The sequence below is a fragment of the Empidonax traillii genome, unplaced genomic scaffold (genome assembly GCF_003031625.1).
Source record: "Empidonax traillii isolate 1590-97213 ecotype Southwest subspecies unplaced genomic scaffold, ASM303162v1 scaffold390:size799922, whole genome shotgun sequence".
In the NCBI taxonomy this organism is placed as follows: domain Eukaryota; kingdom Metazoa; phylum Chordata; class Aves; order Passeriformes; family Tyrannidae; genus Empidonax; species Empidonax traillii.
This window is the reverse complement of record NW_020955583.1, coordinates 650,470-660,106: the sequence shown is the minus strand read 5'-3', so window position 1 is coordinate 660,106 and position 9,637 is coordinate 650,470. Positions and strand designations below refer to the sequence as shown.

Here is a 9,637-nt window from a genome sequence, read left to right as displayed (position 1 = left end):
AGGGAACAGGAGGAGAAGACAGCCTTCCTTCAATCTTCCTGTTTCTTTATCTTTATTTTCAAAATTGTGCTATAGAAAAGGCTAGCAAGTATTTGCTTCTATACATAAAGTGTTTGAGAAAGCAGCATGGGAAAGCCTATGCTTTTGTCCTGTAATATTGAATTTCATCTGTGCTCAGAGGCTTAATTATTCAGGCCAGAATATACAGCAACTTTTTCTCAGAAGGCCTTCTAAAAAAAATAACATGTAAAGAAAGAACTAGCTTCTACAAGCAAAAGAAACAAATTGAATAAAAGTGGCAGAATAAGAAAAACAGGTGTAGGTTGTGGACTGGACAGGATTGGAGCTTCAAACCATGCACATGGCTATGCATTCATTACACACCACTGCAAATTCACCATGAAATTCCCCAAAATAAGTCTGTAACATTGGTCATGGAAAAAGCAATATTCACTCAGAATATGACCAGCCCAAAATGCTTTGGTCAGCTTTTCTTTCTGTGCATGACAGTAAGGATTTTTTATTCTTAATACTGATAGCCTCCATGCCAAAAATTGCGTGTAGGTTAACTTCTTCCTGAATTGATGTGATAGCCCCTCCAACATCCTTCTTCTGTTTTTGCAGGGAGGAAACCATCTGCTCTAGGTGCAGTTCTGGTGCCAGTATATCCTCCCTGATGAATAATTTCAGTCATGCTGGCTATGCTGGGACAAGCATTAGGAGATGACTGAGCCAACTTCACCGCCACTAGCTATCCCCACAACAGAGGGATACAGCCCCCACTAAATCCAGCCTTGTTGCCTTCTGGACTCTTTTATTCCCATTATGGGGGTATCACCCATGCTTCTGCTTTTTATGATCCTTAAACTGTAGAGAAGCCTATCTTACTGCTCTATTTGACTTGGTTAGGACTTACAGCACACAGGTGTGTATAACCAGGAAAAGTTTCCGCCTTGTCACAAAGACCTGACATTGCAACAGGACAGACTGCGTCGATGGAAGACTGAAAAGCAAGATGATTGTGACTTGATTTTCAATCAATTTTGATCTAATTTTACTAACCTTATGAATTCTTGCAGATTCCTTGCATTGGTGAAAGATGGTACAAATTCCTACCTTTGTCAAGAAGCCAAAGTGCTGGTTTGTAAGGGAAGGAAGGGGAGAGAGCGGAGAGAGAAAGTGGCTAAATGGCCACTGGTTTGTACTATGTCATTTCCCAGTTTACTTTCTCAGTTCAAACAAATAGCTGCTTGAAAGCCCTTCTACTAATACAGTGGCTACCCAATATGGAGCAAAAACCCTTTAAAGATTTGACTGGTAATCTTTGCTTATTATTAGCTCAGCCTCAGGCTTATGGAACTCGTGGAATTCAGGACACATTTACTAAACTGGAACTTACCTCAAGGTGGGGTATTAGCCTTGTTTTCCCGACTGATGAATTAAAACACACAAGTTTGATTGAGACAACAGAGCAGATGGGGTCAATACAGGGTGCCATCCATGAACTTGACCAACCAGAAGTAAAACCATGTGCCTCCTCACAGAAGTCTTATGTTGAGGAAGTATAGACTGTAAGGTCACAACACGGACCACTAATCACAGCTCTTCCAGAGGGTGATTGAGACTTTGACCATCTTGGAAATTACAATGTTCCAGAAACACTTGGAAAGTACTCCTTGTGGAAAGTTAAAACTTTCCAGTCAAATGAATAGCTTATCCTGTGAGCTTTGTGTCAGACCTACCAGCAGTGGGACATCTTTTAATGATTTTGATGAGGAAAGATGATGCTATCCTTGTCCCATTGGAAAGTTATCAGCTTTTTAACTAGTTAAATAGAAACTGGAGGTGCTGTTTGCATGGTCTGAATGGTTGTTGCTGAAATTAACTGATCTGCACTAAAGGACAGACTGGCAGTATGGTGATAGCAGCAGCCTGTGCCTGTCACCAAGGCTATTAGCGGTCCCCAAACAAATATGAGCTGCTGGGCAAGCAAAAGCAGCATCTGCCTCCATTTCATGAAGTCATTCAGTTACACTGGTCAATGAACTGTGGCTGATAAAGCAGAGAATGTCTGACACTTCCGTGCTGGAGTACAATCAATAATCAGCTTCTGTATCTCCACAGATCCCAGTGGCCTTTATCTTTTTCTTTTCTGAAGTTTGTCAAAAAAGCTTGAACCATTTAGCGTGTATTCGATTTATGCACTGTAACAACCTTGATCCTACCATATGTCAGAACTTCCCATATGTTCTTTCATTTAGAGCATCCACAAAATTTGCCCAATAAAGGCAAAAGGTGGTTACAGGCCCTCTGTCATTCAGCCACAAACAGCTGGTAGTGCACATTGCAAGGCTTATTTAAAGCTCAAGTATTTTCACCCATCCTCTCTGATAACTAAAGTTAGCACATAAAAACATGAAAATAAAAATATCAATGTAGTGTAGCATTTCAAAGAAGCATTCAGGAAGCAGACAGCATGTCTTGCTACAACAGAGAGAATCCTGTGGCTGAATGAATGGTCCATGTTCTGAGAATCATACCTATCTCTGGTATGAAAAGACAGGTCCTCTAGATGCGGTCGCATAACTTACCATGTAGCTGCTCACACTTGCTTTTGGCGATCTGAAGCAATTAGTCCTTCCTGTGGTGAGCTACTGCTAACATTTTAATTTCAGATAAATCTCTACAACTGGCTTTTGATTGGAAGCAGAGGAGTGTTTTTGTACACAGAAGCAGTCTGTCCATCTCTATGGACATGTCTGGTGGTTAGCTGAGGGATAATGGTTTTGAGCCATAAGTATTATTTGACTCTCTTTTTCTGTGAGAGCCACTTCAATCTCATCATTTACAAATATTTTTAGCTTTAGCCACCTCAGATGTAGTTGTTTCATTTAACTATTCAAAAGTAATTCGCAGCTGGATCTTGACACAAATAGTGCAGTAAAAGGACAGCTTTAAATCTAATGCCTCCAAGTTGAAGGAATAAAAGGAGACAGATAGGTCTCAGGAACATTTGCCGCTGTTAGACAAATTTGAGATGGTTATCCATCTTGGCCTTCCTCTGCTTTGACTCTGGTCACTGGCACTATTAGGAGAGTTTTAATTATAAGATTGTTTGCAAAAGTACAGGTGCAGGTGCTCCTCAAGTGGCCCCATGTGACTCAGCTTGAATTCAAAAGCAGAGCTGTGGTACCATTGTCACAAGGGCCTTCAGCAAGGAGCAATGTGCCAGGTAAACCAAATGGCTTAAGCTGGAGTTACTGCAAAGATCTGCATGTTGCACTAACTTTACACAGCTAACTGGACAGCCGGCAGGCTCCTGTGACAAAATAGATACTGCATAGCAGCAAGCACAGGGCTGCCCTACAAGGGAGGAGGAATCAAGAGCTGAGTGAGGGGCAAGAGGAGGAGATAAACTAGATCCAGAGTCCGTCCATGAAGTTCAGTCAGAAGCAGTAGAAGATTGGGTCAGAGACAGGGATGGGATCAGGAACAACAGGGACAGGAACTGATGGCTTGGGCTGAGCTGGAAGGGGGTCCTGGGCCATGGGCAGGGGTGGGGTGAGGTCCTGAAGGAAGTTTGGCAAGGACAGTCAGGGCTAACTGCCCTCAGGTCCTTGGTCCTGGGACTGGCAACCAGAAGTTCTCTCTCAAGGTAGGAATCCAACAACTTGTGTTTCAAATGGAACAATGTTTTAGTACAACAAGGAAAGTATATATGCATCCTTCATTACAGTGATCAGAACACAAAGTATTAGAGCAGAGAATTGTGTTTTTATTCTCTGAGAGTAATTGGCACTCTTTTCTGTGTGCCTCACTTCTCCTAACTTTTAGGAGGTACATTGTAATAGCAGCCACATTAGTTAGATTATCCAGTTGTGGACTTGATCCTGCATTACTTACATTCTTGTAGTTGAATGAGAAGAGAGTAAAATACCACAAGAGAAGCCAATTCTGATCACTATCAAGATACTGATATAGTCACTCCATCTGTTAACTGAAAGACATTTTTGTGGCCATAGAAGCCAAACAGTGAATATCTTACTCAGCTGTTGCTTCAGTGAAACTTGCAAGTGAAAATGGAGCAAAGAGTCCAAGATCTAACCTATAGATGGTCATGGAGAAGCCTGGCATGCATAAATCATAAGGGAAGCTTATAGTGGTTGAGCACATTTGCTTCTTTTGTACATAAGTAACTCTAACTCCTTAGGGTAACTGGGGTAAGAGACAGAAATAACCCAGATAATTGTATTGCTAGAACAGCAACTATATCCATCTTTGGGAAAACTTGCATACAGTGGAGCAGGAAAGCCTTTAATATCGATAGCTAGCACAGGACCTCCTGGGAGGCACATATGCTTTGTGTTATAGATTGAGCTGAAGCCAGGAACACTGAGGTAAAGAAGGGTTCACAACCCACATACCCCTACCTGGCTATAGGCAAGAAGTGCCACTTTTTCTGCTATAAATAGAAACAGTCTAATAAAACTAGACTGAGGTATGCCTACTGCTATATGACTTTGGGTTGTTCAGATTAAAATTGTTATCAGAAGCTTGCATCTCTCTTCAAGTCAGGACTTAAATTTGTATGAGGTGTTCCAGTAGTGATTTAGCAAAGATGTTATTTCAGGATTTGATGAAAGCTCTGTATTTTACGTGCTTTACCTGCAAATCTAAGAAATAGTACCTTGTGTCAGCCTATGCTGTTGCAGTCAATTTTTGAAATTCCTGTAGCTGGTATTTAAATTGGTGAGGAGAATTATATCCACTTCAAATAGAAGATTTTACATATGCCATACACTGGCATTTTGTATTTTCCCCAGAAAGAATGACTCTATAACTGCGTGAATCAACAAGGAATTACAGTTTAGTTATTCATTATAAAATTTACCTTAAATGAATAATAATCTTACAAAATTTCAAAAAATTGCATTTCATGGTGAAAGAAAAACCCCACATTATTACGAAAATACTTATAGGGAAAAAGAGCTTGAGAAAAACCTCTACATACGGGAAACTGTGGTTATTCTCTTTGCCTGGATATAAGGGAAACCAGGTTTTGAAAACAAACTGAACAAAATGCTCCCTCTTGTGGTAAAAGCTCGGGAATAGGGGAGCAGTTGGAATAGGGGAGCAGCTGGAGATCGGGGGGGACGGGCTGTTCTGGCAGCTGCAGCTGGAGCTGACGGGTTTGGAAAGCCCCGAGCTGTTAGTGGTCTGCGTTTGCCTCTGTTTGGTTGTGATGATAAGTGCGAGGAAGGCAGTATGTTGCTTTCAAGATTGATTCTGAAAGAGGGGCACTGGTGATACTTTTAACTTTTTTTTTTTTTTTTTTTTTTCCCTCTTGTTTGCTGGTCATTTCTCTCTTCCCCTCCAAGTAAAATGAAAAGGCCTCTACTACCCCAGCACAGGTGCTCCTTACCGATATTATCTTCTCCTGAAGAAAAAAACCAAAGAGCTATCAGACACAAAAACGGAGGTGCTGGGTGACAGGGATGAAGGGATGTTGGTAGAACGTTGGTGGAAGATGAGGGGAGGTGGCCTTGTGAGTACTTTGGACTTTTGTTGTGGTAATGCTGGGCTAAGAGACATGGCTTGTGGCTCTCGTCAGACTTAACATAATCACAGAAAATACTTGATTATTAATCAGAAGAACAAACAATACAAATTAAAGATAAGAAAACAGTATTTAGGATTGGATTTTTTCCCTACTGGAGAAGGTGGAAATATGACAGGAGGTGAGACCTGGAAGAGAGACAGGGCTCAACAAGGTTGAGCCTGAAACGACAAAGCTGGTGGGAAAGGCACTGAGATACAGTAACTGGCAAGAGGTGACATGAGGAGCTGACTAAGACCAGGGAGGTGGCTTGGGTGTTATTCTGTCACAGCAGAATAAGAGTGTAGATTTCAGAAAAGAAGCTAACTGTTTATTACCAAAGGGTACAGACTTACCCATGTTTCCACAACAGACCTGGTTATTCATCTTTTTGCAGGTGACTCTGTTCCATGCTTTTTCTTCTTCCTGATACTATTTTTTTTCTTTCAAAAGGAAAAGGTGAGGACACTTTACACACCCTTAGTTATGACAAAGATATTCAAAGGCCGCTTAGAATCCCCATTTGGCTAAAGCTATCACATTTGTCAAGTAAGACATCCAGACACGTATGATACTTTGAAGCAGCACAGTAACTGAAGTGAGCATTTGGTGAATTTTGAATTTAGCTGTTCTGAGATACATAATTTAGCATGTAGGTATATTTCAAAGAATACTAACTAGTAAACTATCGTTACCATCTCAGCCCTCTAGCTGCTGAAAACAATAAAAGGATCAAAACCCCTCTCAAACTGATAGCAGCAATGATTATTTCTGTGCCATTTTTGGTTGTACAGGCTTTCCCAAGCAAATGACTCAGTACACATTCAGAAATTTCATTTCTGTGATGTACTGGGAACCCTGTGTAACGTGTATTTCAGCTACCAAGTCAGATAGTGCATGATTCCATGCAGGTAAGCGTTCACTGCCTAAGCCCACTTTTAAACACAGTCTTAAGCACCAGTCTCTTTCTTTCCCGCTAACATTATTTCATGCTAATTCTGTAGTGGTTAGGCAATTTTACAGGACAATCTCGACAGTCTGAATGTCATGGCCTCATGGGCACTCTTAGCCTTGGTCGTCCCTGCCCAGCCTAATCTGGAGCTTCCCCTGAGCCCTACCTATGTTCCAGGACTCGATTTCAGCCCAGCCCAGGACATGCTGCTATCCGATACTGGTATCTGGCTTGATTTTGGAGCCTAGATTTACCTCTCACTTCTGTGCAGCCCTGCCTTACAAATTCTCGTGGCTCAGAAATAAAACTGGGGAGAGGGATTTTCTGCCTTGACCTTGCAGCAGATCACCGCCAGGCTGGCGCTGGCGTTACTACTCCCTCTACAGGGATGCTCCGGGGAAAGCGAGCAGGCGGACCCCTGCTCCCCGGGTCTAAGCGGAGGCAGCTCGGGAGCAGGACGCGTCTCGCCTCTGGGGGGAGCAGCTACCCCCTTCTCCGACAGCTGAGGACGTGTCAGGGCGTGTCCCTCCCCCCTTTTTCTCTTTTTCCTCGATTACCCAATTTAACAGGAAATGCTGCATGCCTCATTCATGCATGCTCCGCTCACCCTTGAGCGGAGAGATATCGCGGGTGGGGACGTGGGGGAAGGGGTCCCGCCTGCCCTCCCTCCCCCAGCTGCGGCAGGGCGCAGCCAGTCCCGCACCGCGCCCGAAGAGGGGTGGGATGCTGCATCGGGGCAGGTGTGGCATGGCGAGCTGCTGCGCCTCGGGGGCTGCAGAGCGAGGGTTTAACCACTGGGAAAAGCGGAGATACGGAGGAGATCAGGGGAAAAAAAAAGTCCATAAGATAAAAACGAGGAAAAGGCTGGCTTGTGAAGGCTTGCACGAAAATATGGGGAGTTGTCTTTGCAGTAGCCTCGGGAACCCGCCATGCCCGTGCTCCCTCCTTCTCTCCCTTGCTTCCTCCACGCCCCGGGCTTTTTTGTGACCGTGGGGGGACAACAGGGGCACCCACTGCGCTGCCTGCCCGTCCCTGAGCCCCACGTCTCCCCCCGCGTCTCGGACCAGATCCCCGTCCCGGCAGCGGCTGGATGGATCCTTGGCGCGGCTACAGGTTGCAGGGTGCGGGGTGTGAAACACATAAACCTAAAATGCATTTTATTGCCCGATAGTTTTCCTTCGGGAAGCACTACACATCACACCGCACACCAGGGCCCTCAGCAACACACCCTGGCCGCCGCGCCCGCCATCTCCACATGTCCTGCGCCCTTTTCGCTCCTTCTCCACCGAAAATGCAAACCGGACTAATCCTTATCACGAGCCTACTAAACGTCTCTCATAGGGTCCTTGTGCCCAAGTTAATGGAAAACAGCCTGCATTGTTTCTCCTGAAAGATGGTGCTGCTGGCAACGAAGCCCCGGCGTAGCCGGATCGTGCCTCTTCAGCCGGAGCGTCCCGGTGGACGTGCCGCCACCGCGGTTCTCTCCCACCGGGTCCGTTCCACCGGCTCTCCCAGGCTGTCGGGTCCCGGGTGCTGGTCAGCGCCCGATCCGGTTCATGCCGGCAGCTCCTGCCCGCTTGCCGCTCGGGGAGCAGAGGGCGCCCCAGCCCCGCGCATCGCCTGCCGCCGCCGGGCTCCCGCAGCGCGGAGCGAGAGCGGAACGACGACCAGGGCGCACCCGGCCCCCGCCGCAGCCAGGTTTTAAAAAGAGGGCGGTGAGAAGGTGCGGGCAGTGCCCTCTGTTGCGCTGTGGCGGCCCCAGGGACACTTTGGAAAAGGGGGAGAGCTGGAGGGATACCAGTCCTGAAGCCCCAGCGACGTTCAGGCCAGCTTTTCAGCTGCAGGCGCGCCTGGGAGACAGATCCATTCTCCTGAGAAATGGGCTGTTTTCCTCTATTTTGTTGCCTCTTGTGTTTAACGGGCAGACTCTCTCCTTAAGCGTGCCAAGAGCATCCACACCCGGGGCTTTTCAGTCTCTTCCGCCCGTGCCGCCCCTCTCCGCCAGGCAAGCGGGCTTCCCGCTCCCCGGGAGGGCTGCAGGTGTAGGCAGGCGGCCCGGCTTGCCCGCTCCCTCCGCCACGCAGCATCTCAGCTCCGCCGAGGCGCGACCCGACGCCCCACGGTGCACAGTGGGCCCCTCCGCGGCGCGGATGCGGAGGTGGCGGAGCGCCCCGCAACTCCGCGTGCGGCCCCGCGCCGCGCCCGCTCTCCTTGGGGCAAGAGAGTTCAGCTGCTCCCTTCCCTTTTTTGGGGGAACGTAGGGGGGTAATGTCGCAAGGTGCGTTCGCGGACCCGCGATGCAGCCCGCCCCCCCCGCAGCCCGCCCGGCTGATATTTAAACCTGGGGTCCGTGCGCCCCCTAAGCGCGAGAGCCGCGCAGCGCATCCCCCGCCCGCCAGCCGGAAAATAAATAAATAAGTGCGTGTGGCTTTTGAACTGCCCACAGACTGTCACAGGGAAGGGGGGAGGGAGGGAAAGAGGGAGGGGGAGAGAGTGAGAAATGCAGAGGCAGCAGCCGCGGTAGCGGCGGCAGTGCTCCAGCAGGCACTAGGCACTCCAGTCCCGGGGAGCGAGCGGGCGAGAGCCACAGCGCTCCGAGCGAGGCGAGGGGGCTCTGGGCTACCTGGACTCTCTTTGTGACACCCCAGCACACAAACACACCGCGAGGGACAGAGGAAAAGCACATAAAGGTAAGAAGCAGTGTATCTCATTTATGTCATTTACACAGCAGACCCCAGTAGCTTTGTCATTTTTATCATTTTTTCCCCCCTCCGTTTTGTCTCGGATGTGGGGAGAGAAGATGTGCGTGTGACTCGGGAAGAGCAGGGAGAGCGGAGCAGCCCGGGAGCCGCCTACTCGGGCACACTTTAGGAATATCACTGTGAGGAGCTCGATTCCTCGAGAGGGGACCACCTGGAAGCGGGTTCGAGGCACACAACGGACCGAAGGCTATTCCGTGAGATTTAAATGCCCAGGAAGGCTTTCTTAGAGAAGGGTGGGGGTAGCGGTGGGTGTGGTGGGAATAATAGTGGTTTATGCCCAATTTCTTTTCGGTGCCTTTAGCTTTTTTTTTTTTTTTTTTTTTTTTT

General features: G+C 47.4%; 1 protein-coding gene across 1 annotated transcript in view; it reads left to right on the top strand.

Moving 5' to 3' along the window:
• Nucleotides 1-9,033: 9,033 nt before the first annotated feature.
• BASP1 (brain abundant membrane attached signal protein 1) overlaps nucleotides 9,034-9,637 on the top strand; it is a 52,548-nt gene continuing 51,944 nt past the window's right edge. Inside the window, exon 1 of the mRNA XM_027893493.1 lies at nucleotides 9,034-9,238. The gene's annotated coding sequence lies outside the window, so the exon portion shown is untranslated. The remainder of the gene's footprint in view (nucleotides 9,239-9,637) is intronic.